Source organism: Rhinolophus hipposideros (genome assembly GCF_964194185.1).
Source record: "Rhinolophus hipposideros genome assembly, chromosome: 13".
Classification (NCBI taxonomy): domain Eukaryota; kingdom Metazoa; phylum Chordata; class Mammalia; order Chiroptera; family Rhinolophidae; genus Rhinolophus; species Rhinolophus hipposideros.
In genome coordinates this window covers 57,310,264-57,329,415 of record NC_138059.1, presented here as the reverse complement: position 1 = coordinate 57,329,415, position 19,152 = coordinate 57,310,264, and the positions used below count along the sequence as shown (strand labels likewise).

Genomic DNA, 19,152 nt, shown 5'->3' with positions numbered 1-19,152 from the left:
TGATTTCTCAGGGCTCTAACTTCTTTGGAAATTAGAGGACTGATAATTTAGGTGGAGCGTGTTAATCAATCATAAACACCCTTTTCATCCTCTTATTCATTCAATCTGAAAGATAAAAGTGGCAGTAATTCCTACAAGACAACTAAGGTCTTCCCAGGAACCACTACCACAATCCTCATACTTTTTTGTGTGCTAGTGAAAATATTTAAAAATGTAATTTCATTTCTTTGTAGTTTATTTTACCTTACTTTGTTCTGCAAATAAACAAATAAGTTAGCAGCGTTTGGGATCTACTTTTCTGGGAAAAGCTGCTTGCTGTATCTTCCTTCGGGCTAATTCATTTCAGGATCAACTCTAATCTGAATTGCATGCCTTTTCCACCAAATTTCACCTCATTAAGGTCATGAATAACTTCCACATTCCTAAATTAAACGCAAATTTCATATATTCATTCTACTTGCCCTCTAAAAAGAAATGTATATTCAACACCACCTTCCTATTCGTTTTCAAGCCCTTAACCTCAGACTAGACCCAGTCTGCTTAATTGGTAACCTCTTGCACTTCTACAAAACACTAAAGGCAGGCATCCGTTCATTCACACTCATTCATACACTTATTCCAGAAGTCTTTATTGAATGCTAACTATGCACTGCACTAGGCACGTGAAATACCATTGTGTGGAAAACCAATATGCTTCCTCCCTTAGAGTCTAGTACAGGTGGAGAAATTAAACAAAATGAATGCCAAAATTATCTATATGAACTGTAATTTGAAAAATCACCATCTGAAAGAAGAGAATAAAGTGCTAGGAGGACAAACAATAAAAGAGACTTAATTTAGACTGAAAGGCTAGAGAAGGACTTTCTGAGGAAGTGACACAAACTAACCTGTTCAATATCTTCTAGATTATAAACTCACGAGAGAAGGAAAATGAATACCTTGTCACTTGCTGTCTTATGGTAGAGATAAGGCACTTAATAATTTTGCTGAATGACTGGACCTAGTGTCAAATGTTATAAAGTTTACTAAAAATGTCCAGTAACAAATCAAAGAAATGTTCTGTATATACATATGGTTGCGTTCTAGGAAATACTGTATTTATTTGAAGTTTTTTTGAATGTTTTAAGATTCTAGTTAACTGAAAATAAATTGGTATTTGACCTTAGTTTTCTTCCCTGCCTTTTATTCATGATGTCTTTTATATTACAAAATGTACAAAGTCAAACTCATTTTATCAGATTTCTAACTCCACTGAACAGCCTTTCAGGCCTAGGATAGAAAGGAAAAACAATTGTTTTTAAGTATGAAAGTACAAAATAGGTGAATAGTTGGGATATGAATCTTCAGTTCTTTTTTTAAAATACTTTATTTTTAAGAGCAGTTTAAGTTCATAGCAAAATCGCCAAGTCCAGGAGCCCCCATATTTTCCCTGCCCCACATGAGCACAGCCTCCTCCACCATCAACACCCTGCACCCAAGTTGTAAAACTTGTTTTGTTACAATCTGTGAACCTACATTGACACATCATCACTCAAAGTCCATAGGTTACATTAGGGTTCATTCTTGACGTTGTACATTCTTCCGATTTTGACAAATGTATGATGTATCCATCAGTACAGTATACAGAAGGGTTTCACTGCCCTGAAAATCCCTATGCTCTGCCTGTGAGTCCCGTCCTCACCCCTAAATCCTGGCAACCACTAATCTTTTTACTGTCTCCATAGTTTTGCCTTTTCCAGAATGTTATATAGCTGGAATCATATAGTATACAGTCTTTTCAGACTGGCTTCTTTCACTTTGTAATATGCATTTAAGATTTCTGTGTCTTTTCATTTTTATTTTTAACATCCAAAAAATTCCCATATGGTACAGAAAAAAATATAATTAGAAATCACAGATTTTATTACTATTACTGAGGGACTTCAAGAATCATCTAACAGTCATTTATGTGATACAAGAGCTTGAAAACCCTCTCCTATCTCAACAGAATACTCGTACATATTGCTCTAATAATACCAATACCACGTATTCTGACCAAGTGCTTGTTAAATACAGAAAATGCTTGCTCTTTGGTTCTTCATTTTTAAGACTCCATATTCTTTCTTCAGATAATCAAAGTATCTTTCAATGCAAAGTATCTTTCAATCCAATTGCCACTGTGGTGTTTCCCAAGTCTCCTTAATTATACTACAGATCCTTTGTTAGTGTTGGTTATATTTATAGATAGCTTATCTAATTCAGTATTTGTGGACTTCCATTTCAATTCTGGATAAACCTGTTTCAGAATACATAGGCTGTCTGTCTCACGATCACCAATGCTTTTCCAAATAGCCAAATTGAATTAGCTAGCCTTTTCTCAATCCTCATCTTATTTGATCCAGAAAAATGATCTATTTGTGCCACAAACTATAGTTTATCTGCTTACAACCTGAATTTCTGACTTTATCAGGCTCTGACTATCTCCCTGGTTTCTTAATTCTGTGACAACTGCTCCTCTTCTATGTAGGCTTTAAATACTGGAGGTTTTCCCCACCATCCCATCTTTGGTCACCTGAGAGAACTAATCCAGTCCGACAGCCTCAACCTACTTCTATAAATTCATCAGTGATTGTTCAAATCCATCTCTCCCCAGCCACCTTAACTTCACTTTCATTACTTCCAACTGCCTACGGAACATTTCCACTTTAATTCCTTTAGGGCTGAAACTTCCAAAACTTAATCCATTCCTTTTCATTCTCCTGCCGACCATCCTCCCAACCAACAACTCAGAACAAACTCAACTTCTCCTTCAGTATTTGCTGGTCTCTGCAGTTGCCTTCCAATGGATCACACCAACAAGAAAACCACAACCGCCCTTAATTCCGCTTCTTCCTTTATCAGCAGCTGTATCATAATGTTTCACAGGCTCTCCCACAATAGTGGGATCCCCACCGGAATAGCCACTAAGCCACTAAGATGGAGACCACGTGCAAGAATACACCTCCAGCACGAAACGGATCAGAGCGAGTGTTAGAAAGCCTCCTTCTGTCCTCTTTCCTATCTTACTACAAAAATTGCCGTCGTCGTTGTCGATTCAAAAAGAAGAGTAAATTTGCACATATAATTAATTCTGAAATTTTTTTCAGTATTTCAGGATGGTGGTTGTCTGGGAGGGATTTAACCAACTTGACTCTGTACAACTCATTTCCCCTTATTTTCTGAGAGTAAAAAAATAAGTCTTTAAAATAAAACCATTAAAATACGGACCAAAATTTCATCATAAATAGGAATCAAAACCTTTTATTGGACTCCCATCTTTAAAAAAGTGCTAAATATTATTTAAATAAATTTAATGCAATAAAGTTTAATTTTTAATTACAACTACACTCCTGAACAAAGAATGTAACAAATATCAAGTTACAGATTTTTGGTAATGTGCATACTTCGTAGGCCATCATTTATTTAATATTTGCCCTTTTTATAATATAAAGTTAAATTGATGAAAGAAAAATTTCTTTCACCAATCTTCCCACCAGTCTCTCTTAATCCTTGATATTCAAATAGTTCCTTAATAGCATCTTCTGTATCTGTCCTCTTCTTTAGTAGTTTATTAGCCTGAATTGTCAGATCCCCATTCATCAATGGCATTACATGGAATTCAAGCAGTGCTCCAACATTTCCACAAAACTGATGAAATCCTATATATTTTGTGGGATTTGCAACTGACTCATCCTTTATTTTCAGAGAATCATTGTCAAATATGTTCATTTTCCTGAAAGGAGACACTTAGAAAAAAATAAATGAACGAGGAATCGTTTTTTTTAGTGGCCAATGAATATTCTCATGTCATTATGACTATATTCTGAAGAACTCTGAAATATTAAAAATTATGATTCCCAACAACAGATAAAACTTATATACACCCTCCCCTGTGCCAGACGTTGTTCTAAGCAGTTTACGTCAACTCATTTAGTTCTAAGACCACTACAGCAGAATGGTTAAGATTTGACTCTGAAGCCACACTCTTTGGGTACCAATATCAGTCTTGCCAATTATTGATAAAACCTCAGATTATTTATCCTCTCACTGCCTCAGTTTCTTACTTTGTAATAATACCTATCTGATAGGCTTACTGGGAATATTGAATGAGTTAATGCATTAAGTTCTTAAAACAGTGTCTGGCACATAGTAAAATTCAATAAAGAATTCAACTACTATTAATAAAACTATCACTTATTACTATGCCTGTTTACACTTTAAGCTCCCTAAAAGCAGAAACCATGTTTTATTCATTTTCAGTGCAACCACATGTATCTCCAATGCTTGCCAAGTCAGTTTTTCTAGAAATATCCGTGAGTGCCTACTATGTATGTTCTAAGACTAACTAATTGGCATACATCAGTAAACAATAAAGACAAAAGTTCCTGCTCTTGTGGAGTGAGGAGAAAGAGACAATGAATAAACCTTTTTTAAAAAGGTGTGTCTATAGGTACGTTTCCCCGAAAATAAGACCTAACTGGACAATCAGCTCTAATGCGTCTTTTGGAGCAAAAATTAATTACTACAAGACCCGGTCTTACAATAAAATAAGACCTGGTATATATTATATTATATTATATTATATTAATTATATTATATTATATTAATTTATTATATTTTATTTATTATATTATATTAAAGACCCAGTCTTACAGTAAAATAAGACTGGGTCTTAATTTTTGCTCCAAAAGATGCATTAGAGCTGATTTTCCGGCTAGGTCTTATTTTCAGGGAAACACAGTATGTGTGTGTGCAGAGAGAGAGAGAGCGAGTCAGTCAGTAGCAGGGTGTTAAATGAGGAAAAAAACAGAGTAAGGTCCTGGAATGCTGGGGGGAAGGGAGGGAAAGGGTGTGATATTCAAACCAGGTAGTCTCTCACGGAGGAGAAAGTGAGATTTCGGTAGAGGCTAAAGGAGGTGAGGAAACAGGCAGTGGATTACTGAGAGAAGAGCACTCCAGGCTGAGGAACCAGCTGGAGGAGAGGCTGTTACCGCGGGGTGTTGGAGAAACTGTAACAGGCCAAAGTGGCTAAAGCTGAAAGGGGGGGAAGAGTCACACCCCTAGGAGGAGACTGCACAGGACTTTTCAAGTTTCTGTGGAATAAAATGCGAGACTCACTGGAGGGTTTTGAGCAGAGGAGTAATATAATTTGACTCAAATTCTAAAATAATCACTCTGGCTGCTACAATGGGAACAACTTATACGTAGAAGCAGATGAGAGTGGAAGAGAATGGTTAAGGAGGCTTTCTCAATGAAGCAAGACCAGGGCAGTCGCAATGGAGGTGGTTCGAAGTGATGGAATTCTGCACATATTTTGATGCAGAGACAAGAGAATTTGTTGATAGTGAGTTTTGAGAGGAGAAGTATGTTAAGTATAGCTCCAATATTTTTGCCTGATCAACTGGAAGAATCAACGGGATGGGGAAAACTGTAGGTAGAGCAGGAAAGACCATCAATTGCAGTTTGGTTATTTTGAGTTAAGAAGTTTATTAGACATCCAAGTGCTAAAGTTGAGTAGGCAACTGGATGTATGAGTCCTGACTTCAGGAAAGGTGTTCAGGCTGGAGACATAAGTTAGAGAGACAGCAGCATTAGATGGTATTTAAAGCCATATTAAGAGAGGAACCAGCCAAAAACTATCTTTGTTTTATAAAAGCATGTTTGTTTAATAATTGCAGAATTAAACAGAGACAGAACATACAAGTGGCCTCTCCAAATCCATCTTCCACCACTGGAACCTGCAGGGCCTTCACATATCCTCTTTCCTCTCTCGATGTACAGAATCTCATGGCTGGCTGCTCACCACCACCAGGCGCCTCCACAACTATTCTATGTGAAGCAGCTCCCACTCTCAATCACTTTCTACCTGTTAGAAGTTTCTGATTTTGACCAAAATACCCCCAAATCAGTATCAAGCCTTGGCCCTGAGATTGTGAATGAGTTGTCAGCATTGAACTAGTTAGCCTTGAACAAACCACTGGCCTCTGTATTTCCTTTGCTGTGCAGCTTTTTAGTTTGATGTACTACCACTTGTTTATTTTTGTTGCCTTTGTTTTTGGAGTCAGATCCAAAAAATCATCACCAAGACCGATGTCAAGGGGCTCACTCCTTATGTTTTCTTGTTGGTTTTATGATTTCGGGTCTTACATTCCAGTCTTGAATCCATTTTGAGTTAGTTTTTGTGTCTGGTGTAAGATAGTGGTCCAGTTTCATTCTTTTGCGTGTGATAAGTGACTGTCCAGTTTCCCCAACAGCATTTATTGAAGAGATTGTCCTTTCCCCATTGTATACTCTTAGGTCCTTTGTCATAAATTATGCATGACCACATATGCATGAGTTTATTTCTGGGCCCTCTACTCTGTTCCATTTATCTATGTGTCTATTTTTAAGCTAATATCATACTATTTTGATTACTATAGTTTTGTAATATAGTTTGAAATCAGGAAGCATGCTACCTCCAGCTTTGTTCTTCTTTCTCAAGTTTGTTTTGGCTCTTCAACTGCTCTTTAATTAATACCAATTACTGCACTTAATAATGCTGCTGTTGGAATTCGTACCATGAAGTCGCCTTACTTCTTCCTTTACTCAGGGTCCTCAGTAGGACACAGTGTAGTGTTGAGAACCAAGTACCTAAATACCACATCAATGCCACACAATTACAAGTAACACTCATTAAAAATACAGATTCCTAAAGCCCCACCCCAGAGAATCTGATTCAGCCTGTCTTTGACTGGGCCTATGAATCTAGTAAGTTCCTCAGTGATTTTTAGGTGATAGGTCCTTCTCCACAAAACACACTGGTGTAAGTGCTACGTAGTCTACTCATGTTTATTTTCCTAGTCTTAAACCGACGTCCAACCAATTTCAAGGTAATTTTTAAAAATTGGTGATGGCTCACCAGACAGCTCTCTGGGTTCTGACCTAGTTTGCGGCGACATGGCTAAACGCAGTAAGAAGGTCGGAATTGTCAGTAAATACGGATCCGTTATGGCTCCTCCCTCAGGAAAATGGTGAAGAAAATTGAAATCAGCCAGCATGTCAAGTACATTTGTTCCTTCTGTGGCAAAACCAAGATAGAGAGACATACTGGGGCTCTGGCACCGTGGTTCCTGTACGGAAACAGCGGCTGGTGGGCCTGGATCTGCAACGCCACTTCTGCCGTCCAGTGCAGTCCGCCATCAGAAGACGGAAGGAATTGAAAGACCAGGAGAAGCTCCACAATTTGAAACACTGCTAGCCTATAATAAGTGGGTAATTTACGACACAAAATTTAAAAAGAAATCACAAGATGAATCACTTCAATTTAAAATATGAAAAAGCAAAGATTAGAAAAGTAACGGCAAATTCCTAACTATTAAAGAAAAGTTTTGTCCACTTATCATCCTGAAATCATGCCTGCATATTGTCATCTACTACACTTGGTCCTCAAAAAAAAAAAAAGTCACAAAGTTCCACGAATGAACGACCTATCTCATGACTAAAAGTAATCCACTGAAGATCTACATGTTTTAAAGTCGTACCAAAGAACTGACAGACCCCAAACACAGATCACATAAAGAGATATAATGAGTTGGTTTAAATATTAGTAACTTATTTTGCAAACAGAGAAAATCTTACTCTTCCTTGTGCTAACATTCCAAATTGAGAAACATGTGAAACATGAAAAAAACGATAAAGTCTGCTCTTTTTAAATAAAACAGTAATAAACTTGGCAAGCTTTACACAGTTGTTAATGCCAGTGTTCAAATCCACTTGCATTATTTTATAACCAGTGACCTAAGAAAGATTAGTTACAGAAACTGAGGTCCATTTCCACACGTGTAAAATATGAAAAAGAAAACAGCATTCCGGACAGCCGGATGGCTCAGTGGCTTAGAGCGCAAGCTCTTAACAAGGTTGCTGGTTTGATTCCCACGTGGGCCAGTGAGCGGTGCCCTCCACAATCAGATTGAAAACAATGCTTGACTTGGAGCTGATGGGTCCTGGAAAAACACACCGTTCCCTAATACTCCCCAATAAAAATTTAAAAAAAAGAGGGAGAGAGAAAGATGCACACAGGGGAGCAGGCCACCTGAAGGCAGGCAGAGAGACTGGAGCTCTGCTGCCACAAGCTAAGGAGCACCTGGAGCCTCTGGAAGCTCCAAGCAGCAAAGAAAGATTTTCCGTGGATCCTTCGAAGGGAGCGTGGCCCTGCCAATATCTGGATATCAGACTTCTGACCTCCAAAACTGTGAGAGAACAGGTTTTTGTTGTTTTCAGCCCTAAAACAAGTTTGTGATAATTTGTTACAACAGCCCTGGGAAACCAAAACACTTATCACGAGTCCCTTTCATCCCTTTCTCCTTAGACTTTTACGTTATTAGTCTCCCAGTCTTGTTGGCTCCGTCTATAATTCCTACTGTATTCAGTAAAGTAAATCAAATATTAAGAATGAGTGGAAAGGGAAAAAGAAATGGAATATAGAGCATTTATTTGAGAATTCTATCAGTGAAGGCTGGAAAGGAAGAAACAGTCACTCAAAAAACATTTATTGAGGACTATATTCCAGACACTGAGTTTAGTAATAAAAATAAAGAAATTAAAGAAAATTCTCAAAAGGATGTAGCTTTAAGAACGTAAGACATCTTTTCCCTGACACCAGAAGGCATAGAAACAAGCATGCTGAAAGAGTTGCTAAAGAATCAATAAAATGAGAAGGAAATAGGAAGATGTGGAGAACCAGCCTTCTTTCCCGTATGCAAATCACCTATTTCTGTATCTCTGTTTCACAGACTAAAGGACTCCAAGTACTAAAACACTTCTGGGATGAGATCAAAAGCACGGAAACGAGTAAAGCAGGCAGCATCAGCAGAAAGTCTCTGACGCCTTATGCCAGTATCTCTCACACACCGGGCCTTTGCACATATTTATTTAGCATTTTTTTAAGTGTTCTTTCTCCAGGACTCAGTGACTTTTTGTCCACTTAGCAAATAGCTACTTTAAAACTTAACTCAAGTGCCACAACCTCTAGGAAGCTTCCATAACACATCTACTTTCACAAAGTGAGTTAGGTGTCCTTTGGATTTTTAAATATGGAGACTTTCTGGCTGTGTGTGCATTGAATATAGTCAATATAATTGTGTGGTCTCAGAAGAAAAAACAATATCCTCTGCTGTAAATGCTGGAGGAGGCAGGGACACTAATGGGCTTCTGGGATGACCTCACTCCCCCTGGGATGACCTCACTCACCATGGACTCTAGGAAACCAAATCTAGACCTGAGCTCAGAACAACACATTAAGTCGGGCCTCACTGAAAGGGAAAATTCATTTCAAAAACAGGCTTAGGAAGAGCTACAACCAGTTTGTTTTAGCCATTGTTTGCTGAGCACCTATGGACACACGATGGCGGGTGGAGAAGCCTTACCTTGAGTAGTTTAATCCTTACCCTGAATTCTTTACGAAACCTCTTTGCTTTCACCTCTTCCAAAATTTTGTGGTTTTTTTTTTTTTCCTTAAATTTTTACCTAATGTCTGTTTTCTGTCCAGGATCCCACCCATGAGTCCACATTACATTCAGCTGTCATGTGCCCTTAGGCTCTTCTTGGCTTTTTCAGTCTTTCCTTGTTTTTGATGCCCGTGACAATTTTGAGGAGCACTGGTCAGGTATATTGTAGAATGCCCCTTAATTGGGATTTCTCTGATTCCCTCCCCAACCCCTTCCCCTTGGTTGACTGGAATTATGGGTGTTTGGGAGGAAGACCACAGAGAGCACAATTTTCATCACATCGAAACAAGGGCAAACACTATCAACACGACTGATTACTGCTGACGTTACCCCTCATCACCTGGCTTCGGGAGTTTGGCAGGTTTCTCCCATGTAAAGTAACCTTTCCTTTCCTTTCCATAACACACTCTACTTGTAGTCCACTCCTTTGGGGAGTGGAGCTTCCCAAAGTTTTAACCTCTGTATAGTCTGACCTGCTTCTCTTTGCACGATGTCATCTTTCACTCCCACTGCCCCCAGTCATATCCAATCTTCTGCCCTTCATAGTGTTTTAACATTAACACATGTATTCATTACCTTTCCATTAAACAAATAAATGAAAAAGGGCCTGTATTTGAAATATATACTCTTCTTAGATGGAAGTGTCTGTAAATTACCTTCATCTTTTATTTTTTCACTCTCTACATCCTTCCCTAAACCTGTCTGCTTCACTTTCACCACCATTGTCTTAGACAAGGCCTTTCCACCACCTAATTGGACCATTGGAATAACCTCCTAATCAGCTTTCTAATTTGTCCTACATATGACTAAGCCAAGGATGGATGAGAAAAGAAGACAGAAGGAAAGGATTACACTTAGCATCTAGTATGTCTCTGCCACTGTATTACAATATGAATACATATACGTGTATATATATATATATATATATAGAGAGAGAGAGAGAGAGAGAGAGAGAGAGAGAGAGAGAGAGAGTTTTTAATTTAACTCTACAGTCCTCCAATCTTTCCTTTAAAAACTTCAATCTTTCCTACTGTCTAGAGAACAAAGTTCAAACTCTACCTTAACCTGTCACAACCTAGTACCTACTTAGGTCCTACATGTGTAAAGAACTTATTTTTCCAGCCTTATTTCCTGTAACCGCCTGACACAGGTCTATATACACTTAAACTGGATGGTTTATACTGAGGACGGTTTATAATGATGGCACTTAGCAGATGTGCAATAAATGACAACTACCTTGCTGTGTTTTCCTACTTTTACATTTTGATTATTTACCATTTCTACTTAATTAATATAAGACACAGCAGTATTATATCATGTTATGTTATATGATGTGATAAGACCGGGTCTTATATTAATTTTTGCTCCAAAAGATGCATTAGAGCTGAAAATAAGCTAGGTCTTATTTTCGGGGAAATAGGGTACCTATGATAAAGTTCACATTATCAACTAGGCAGAGCGAGAGATTAACAATAACTAATAATAAAATATAAAAATTGTAATAACACACTGTAATAAAGATTATGTGAATGTGGTCCCTCATTTCAGGGAGTCCCAGCTGAACTCTTCATATAGGCTCAATGCTTTCTGGTGCAACATGCTGCCGTGAATTTAAGCACGTTTTCTGTTCATGTCTTCCACCCACACATTCAATGACATTTCCACCTTAACTACCAGTAAGCACTCATGAGCTGTGCCCGTAACTTGCGCAGTTTGAGGCATGAGAGCAAAAGTAGCATGATTTTCTTTTTCCTCTATAATTTCACAGATAGAAGATTGGTTCTTACTGTAGATGTTTGCAACCTCAGCATGCAATTTTTTCCTTTCCTTATTAGGTAGAGAACTTTTACCTTTTCACTTAAAGGAAGCACTTTTCAGCTTCTCTTTGGCACATCTGCACTGCCAGCATGACTACTCCTGAGCTTGGGGCCATTATTAAGTAAAATAAGGGTGACTTGAACACAAACACTGCAATACTACAGTTGATCTGGTAACTGAGATGGCTACTAAGTGACTACCGGGTGAGTAGCATAGACGCCAGACTAAGGGATGATTTATGTCTGAGGAAGATGGACAGGGACTGCAAGAGATTTCATTACACTACTCAGAATGGCACGCAATTTAAAACTTAAAAGTTGTTTATTTCTGGAATTTTCCATTTAATATTTTCAGACCCTCAGTGAAATTCTCTACCACCCAGTGGGCCTCAGCCACGCCTCTCCAAAGAGGTCTAGATGTCAGGTTTGTTCCATCCACGCTGGGCCTCAGGCTTCGGGGTAGTGGCCGTGTCCTTCATCTGCTGTACTGTATTCTTTAGAGTTCTCTTTACCTCTTAGCCAATTTCCCATTTATGTAATCCCACATTATAGTATTTCCCATTATGTAAATCCCACTTTACATTAGACTCTCCCTGTTCAAATTCCTGTGTAATTTCTGTCTCCTAGTTGGACTCCAAATGATACTAGATGATTAACAGCCTTCATTATCAAATTTAATTTGGTGAAATTGAGGGTTTTTGAATATAAGCTAAGTTTAGATTTTCTTAGGAAAGACCTAGTTTGTCTTTTTTTAGTGCTATACTTTCACAAATACGAAACTCGATGCAATTGAAATTTTTAAAAATTAGAAAATAAAATGAAGGATTTGCTAATTTTTATAGGGAATAAATAACAGACTAGTAAAGCTAATGCCAAGTAAGATAGAATAATGTGGTAAAAACAGCATCCCTTTCCTTTCTCTCCCAACTCCTAAGACTTTCCCCCACTAGTTTGTTGTAATGGTATAAATTAGCTAGAGTGAGAAAAATCAGAGTGAAGAAAACTGAAGTATATAACTAATTACCTTTCAGAATCTTAGAATGCCAGTTTGTTGGAATCACAGTGGTCCTCTGTGTAGTGGCTTTTAAACAGTATGCCTTAACCAGTAAGGACATAAAATCAATTCAGTGGATCACAACTAGCATTGAAAAAATGAACCAGGACGGCCCGGTGGCGCAGGTGGTTGGAGCACGTGCTCCTAACACCGAGGTCGCTGGTTCGATTCCCACATGGGCCAGTGAGCTGCGCCCTCTACAGCTAAGATTGTGAACAATGGCTCTCCCTAGAGCTGGGCTGCTGTCAGCAGCTGGAGGTTGGCGTGCGTTGGCGTGGGCTGCCGTAAGCGGCTGGTGGCCAGCATGAGTGGCTGACCGACTGCCTCAGCCGGGGCAGCACAAGGCTCATAATACCAGCCTGGGCCAGGGAGCTGTGTCCTACAACTAGACTGAGAAACAGCGGCTTGAACCAGAGTGGTGGGGGCCGGGGGGATACGGAAGAAAGGGGGGAAAAATGAACCAGAACAAAACAGCAAATATTAGACTATCTGTACTATACGTAGTTAGGATACTACTATTTGGAAACTTGTTTTAGATATATATATATATGCACTCACACATATCTGAATGTTGGGCTGCAATGTATTATGTCCCTATTACTGTGGCTTATAAAAAACAAACTTGGGGGCCAGCCGGGTGGCTCAGGTGGTTAGAGCTCTATGCTCCTAACTCCGAAGGCTGCTGGTTCGATTCCCACATGGGCCAGTGGGCTCTCAACCACAAGGTTGCCAGTTCAACAACTCGAGTCCCGCAAGGGATGGTGGGCTGTGACCCCGCAACTAGAAAACGGCAACTGGACCTGGAGCTGAACTACACCCTCCACAACTAAGACTGAAAGGACAACAACTTGACTTGGAAAAAAGGCCTGGAAGTACACACTGTCCCCCAATAAAATCCTGTTCGCCTTCCCCAATAAAATCTTAAAAACAAATAAACTTGGAAATCACTCTCTAGTATCTAATCCAACCACACATCCAATGAAGGAACTCATCTACAATATTTTTGCTAGTATTTGTGGCACAACAAATCAGTTGAACAATCTAGAATACCTTTTAATTAACATTTGCAAGGACAGGAATCAAGGGGGGGGAATCTGATTGAATCATCTGTTGGCAATTTAATATAATAAAATAAATACAACTTGGGTATCATGAGTCACCCACCAGGTGACAATTCCATTACATAAACCTCTTTGTAAAAGATTTTTCCATTAGGTAAAATTAGGATGACCCTATATCCTGGTTTGCCAGGAGAAGGCTCAGTTACTCCTGTTGTCCTGATAAATTACGGATCAGCTTGGATGATAAATTATATGGTTTCCCTAAAACCCTGATTGTCCAAGTGTGGTCCCTGGACCAGCAGCATCAGTGTTACCTGGAAACGTATAAGAATGCAAATTATGGCCCCATCCCAGACTTACTGAATCAGAAACCCTGGGGTGGAGCCTCGCAATCTGTGTTTTACCAGGCTCTCTACGTGATTGATGTGCCCTAGCAATAACTGACTAAAATGCTGCTTTCAGTGTCCAATCCTCTTCAGTTTAGTTTTCCAGCTACAACTAATCTGAAGCTACTACATTTGGTATAACAGATACATGAATGAAAATACTGGAGACATATTTCACCATAGTACAGATCAAGTTCAAAACATGATTATGCTGGTTTCCACTTAGTAAGAATAGCTGGACTACCTGCTACCTGCCAAATACCTAAAGGACCCACGTCATATGGGTATTTCTTTTTTACTGCATCTATGGAGTCCTACGTTCAAGTTTCTGCTAACGTACTCTTATTTAAAATACCTGCGTAGCTTTTGATAATTTGAAGGAAAAATATGCTCCCTCGTCACATACAATCTTTTCTGACCCTAACAGTAAATCTATGAGATCAGCAAAGTAGGAATGATAACCTCATTTTAAAGATGAAGAAACTGAGGCTTACGTGATATGCCTTAAGTTAAGAATGTAGGCGGCAGAACTGAAATGCAAAACTGGGCTTTTTGATTCTCAGTCATATTTTACCACTATACCACCCAACCTCCGGAATTTGTTCTTCTCAGATACATATTACTATTTGCAACCTCTCCTAACTAAAAAGAATGTTATCTCACTTTCTAGGTATCAATAACAATACTAAGAGGAAGGAGGAAATATTTATAAATGAAATGACTCTGGCAAAGCAGAAATTTAATGAAGGAAGAAGGTTTCAAAAAATGAATACTATTTCTTCGACACTGACTTTATGCCAAACAATAATGTTCCAGTTAATATATCAGGTATATTAGTATATTTTAATTTGACCATTTTCTTAATCCTTGCATAAGCAATGGTTCCACATGAGGAACTGCACATCTCAGCAATGCATTTAAACGAAAGAGCTTGAAAAAGATACTTATAGAGGACTCTATGGAAGGAAGGGGTCTGGATGTAAATGTACAAAATGATTACTGTACAATAAATTTATTGTACCTGATCTCTAAGTGGTATGTATGCTACAAACAGGTATCTGTTTGAAGTCTATGCAAAAAGAACTATTTCATGCAGTTGTCAGATTAAAAGTACTAAGAGCCCAAGAAGCATATGGTAACAGTAACTAAATCAAACTAAGTCCCCAAACACAGACTAGCCATCAGTCAACACAGACAATTAATGTTGAGAGTAGTCTGTTGAACTTAAGTACATGCAATACGTACCAAGCTCCGAATCAAATTTTCTTTATGAATCCATATTTTCAATGGAAGGTTATTTGGCAGTATCTATCAAAATGCAAAATGCAAATCCTAGTGGATCCATAAACTTTACTTACACACAAGCATCTGAATGCTTACCACAGCACTGTGTGTAACTATATTCATCAGCAGATGTGGGTGGACATTTGTTGTTTCTGTCCACCGAGCATCAGAGCACGCTTCTTTAAGCTCCCCGGCAGTGAGGGCACAGACATGTGCCGCAGGCTGAGCCAAGCTGATGCTCTCGTCCAGTATATGGAATCCTGAAGGAGTGTTCCAATATGGGGGGCCATCAGGAGAGAATCCATGGTGGCTACAGGGGAGATGAGAGCACTGGCATGCACCCAGCGTCTTCTTTAGCAAGTGAATGACAGGAAGAATTCTGGCTGTGCCTTGCCTTCCTTGGTTCTGCCATTTTCAAGCTTGATTATGTCGCCTTCCAATCAATTCTGAGGAGCACCCAATCTTTCCAATAGAATACTCTTCTGCTTAAATTAACCACAATAGGTTTCTGCCATTTGCTATACAGACCAGGCCTAACAGAATCTGGAACTGATTAAATTAATTATGGTTCAGCTATGCAGGTGTTTAAATAGAATAAGGCAGATGTGTATGTGATAGTATGTTAAGACATCCAAGGTTTATCTTTAAGTGAAAAAATAAAGGTGCACAACACATTACTAATCGTATCTTATTGGTGGGATTAGGACATACACAAACACATACTGATTTACAGATGCATAGAAAATGTCTGGAAGATACACAAGTCACGGTTTACCATACTTACATAAAGTGGTCAAGTATTTCATTTTCATTTTTACCATAAGGATTTATGATTGTCACCATTAAGAAGAACATGTAAGTTTTCAAAAAAACTATTTTAGCAAACACTGTATAAGCGATACTTTTACTCATCCAACAACCTCCATAGAGATGTGGCATTTAAATAACTAGCAGAACTTCTAGAATGACCAAAAATAATTACATTAAATGTTGGTCTACTAAAATTACAAGGAAGACTGCAAGTAAAATAATGAGCTGTGAAATAGCAGGTTTTGATTTCCTTTTTTAACTCCTAAAAGCCACTAAAGAATACAAAGCAATAGAACTTTTTAGCAAGACTTACTCATGACTCAGGCTGAAAACTCACATATTCACTCAAATCCAACATGATTTTTCCATTTCTCATGTAAATTCTCCAAGAAAGGAAACTTTACCAGAAGGATGTTTCCCATCCTTTGGCCATGAAAAAAAAAGTTAAATGGTGGGAAGGGCTCATTAATTACCGTCAGAAATCTGAATTAAGGGTAGAAATTTATCCCATTTAGAGATGGGGGATAAAGCTTCTTTGAAGCTACCCAGAGGATAAAAACCCAACTCTCCAAGCCACACAATGATCTTCACAGTATGGTCCCAAGATTCCCTTAGTCTTCAGCCCCCCACAAAATCCTGACAAAAATCCTGTACTTCCATCCACAGGTGGGGAATTATTCAAACAAATGAGACCACATCTGATCATGACACACACGATTTACCATTTGTAAAATGGGATCAATAGCTACCTAGGATTACTGAGAACAATTATGAAAGCCCGAGTACAGCACTCATCGTACAGTAGGTGCTCAGTAAATTTTTACCCAAAATTTGAATCTGTTATGAGCCATTCCTCCAGGAACTGCCTACATGGTATCTTAAATTTCTTTAAAAAGAAAAAAAAAATAAAGTCCCATCCTGCATAAAATTCATCATCCAAGTCCTAATACATGTCGATCAAACCTCTGCTAGAACAACTCCAATGACAAACCAACTCACCACTTAACAGGCTCTTTCCATTTCACTGGGAGTCCAAATCTATCCTTTTTCCTACTCATGGCCCTCGTTCTACGGGTGAAAAGCCACAACAGGCTGTTGAAGACCTCTTTCATATGACAGTAACCTAAGTTTGAAAGTCATTATATTTTCCTTTAAGTCTTCTCTTTTTTTAGGTTAAAATGTTTGAGTTATTTTAACTGGTCCTAACACGTCATGGTCGATACAGCCTTCCTACCACCCCGATTGGTCTCCTGAGCACAGACTCCAATGCGCAGACGTCCTTTTGATACAAGAGTTTCCATACTGAATTGTAGTTGAGTCCAGACAGAGTAGAACTATTACTTGCCTTGTCTGTACATTATACTTTTACTAACCTAACATCACATTTGTTCCTTTGCTGGCTTTATTACTCATCTGACTCATATTGAACCAAATCATGTAGAACTTTAAGTTTTTAGACACATGCTGCTATTTAATGAGCTGACCTCCAAATTGTAAGTGTATGGTTGTTTTTTAAAGTAAATACAGGGCTTCAACTTCATTTTATTAAATTCCATTTTGCTAAATTTAGCCAGGCAAGGTCATTTTTCATTCTGTCTAGTATAATCTACACATTAGCTCTTTCAACCAAATTGGAGTTTATCCAAGTTGTTGCTATTATGAAATGTAAAAATCCGGGACTGAATGTAGCAGCACACTTCCTCCAGCTTGCCTACATGGGCAGCCCTTTATGGAGACAGTTATTCAACCAGTTAAAACTCCACTTAGACCACAAGAATTCCTTTACACTATTCCAAAGGTGACCCTGAAAAAGTTAACAAATACCTTTACTTGAAGAACTGGGGAATCAATTCACCAAGCATATAATTATTACTGCTTTAATATACATCTAATAACTCATTTCCCTATTTATTAATTTTTGTATCAAGTAAAACTTTGAGCATAAGTGATTTTGGACACGTGCACTTTTACTTTGCCCTGTGAAATGGTTAAAACTGAACTATAAATACTTATTCAAAGAAATAAGAAAATAACCTTTGATCAACAGATTCATTTATAACGAAAATTCTTCTGTAGATCTACAAAACTGTCTCTTTCCAAAGAGGTTCAAAATTGAAAGAAAACATTCAAGAGGTATCATGAGGTACCAAGAGTTTCCAGTGGCTCAGGCGGTTAGAGCTCCGTGCTCCTAACACCGAAGGCTGCTGGTTCGATTCCCACATGGGCCAGTGGGCTCTCAACCACAAGGTTGCTGGTTCGACTCCTAGAGTCCCACAAGGGATGGTGGGCAGTGCCCCCTGTAACTAAGATTGAGCACGGCACCTTGAGCTGAGCTGCCGCTGAGCTCCCGGATGGCTCAGTTGGTTGGAGCGCATCCTTTCAATCACAAGGTTGTCGGTTTGACTCCCCCAAGGGATGGTGGGCTGTGCCCCCTGCAACTAGCAACGGCAACTAGACCTGGAGCTGAGCTGTGCCCTCCACAACTAAGACTGAAAGGACAACTTGAAGCTGAACGGCACCCTCCACAACTACAATTGAAAGGACAACTTGACTTGGAAAAAATCGTGGAAGTACAAACTGTTCCCCAATAAAGTCCTGTTCCCCTTCCCCAATAAAATCTTAAAAAAAAAAGTTATTGTAAAAGAACTCAAGTAGAAGACAACTACGTATCTCTTTCCTGAAAACTAATAAAAAAAAGCACCTCGTACTTGCTAGTCTTCTCAATCTCTAGTGGGCCATAAGGACATTTGAAATAGAAAAAGACATTTTCTTTTATGGAATCCAGAGAGAATTTCAAGATCAAAGAACTACCATTTTGCACATTAACAAGTGATCTTGTTTCCTTCAACTCAAGTAATTGCAGCTTAAGGTCAGCACAGTGAACAGCTTTCTCTGTAGACAAGACCTCCCCTACTAACTTAACTTCAGGATGCTCAACAGATTAGAAAAATTATCTTTAACACATTACTATCAATAAAGCACTTTGCAGCTTACAAGGCACCTGCACACACTGTTTACTTCAAATTCACAAAAATCCTGAGATAGATAAGCCAGGCATTACTACTGCCTTTTTCTAGAGGAGAAAACTGAAGTTAAACAGGTTTGAATTTTACCAAGAGGAGCCACCACACTAATCAAGATATTCTAATTACAAATACTAAGATCTTGGAAAATTTTTAGAAGTGCTGTCTAAGCTGACATACCCAGAGAGAACTTAGAATATGTTATTTGCCTCAC

At 38.6% G+C, this 19,152-nt stretch overlaps 1 protein-coding gene and 1 pseudogene across 2 annotated transcripts in view; one reads left to right on the top strand and one right to left on the bottom strand.

Annotated features, from left to right (window-relative positions):
* Positions 1–19,152, bottom strand: part of RAB2A (RAB2A, member RAS oncogene family) — an 87,571-nt gene that overhangs the window by 57,479 nt on the left and 10,940 nt on the right. The gene's annotated exons all lie outside the window — the stretch shown is intronic.
* Positions 6,955–7,255, top strand: LOC308506879 (large ribosomal subunit protein eL43-like; annotated as a pseudogene). The gene has a single exon. The product of its transcript is annotated as a large ribosomal subunit protein eL43-like (transcript).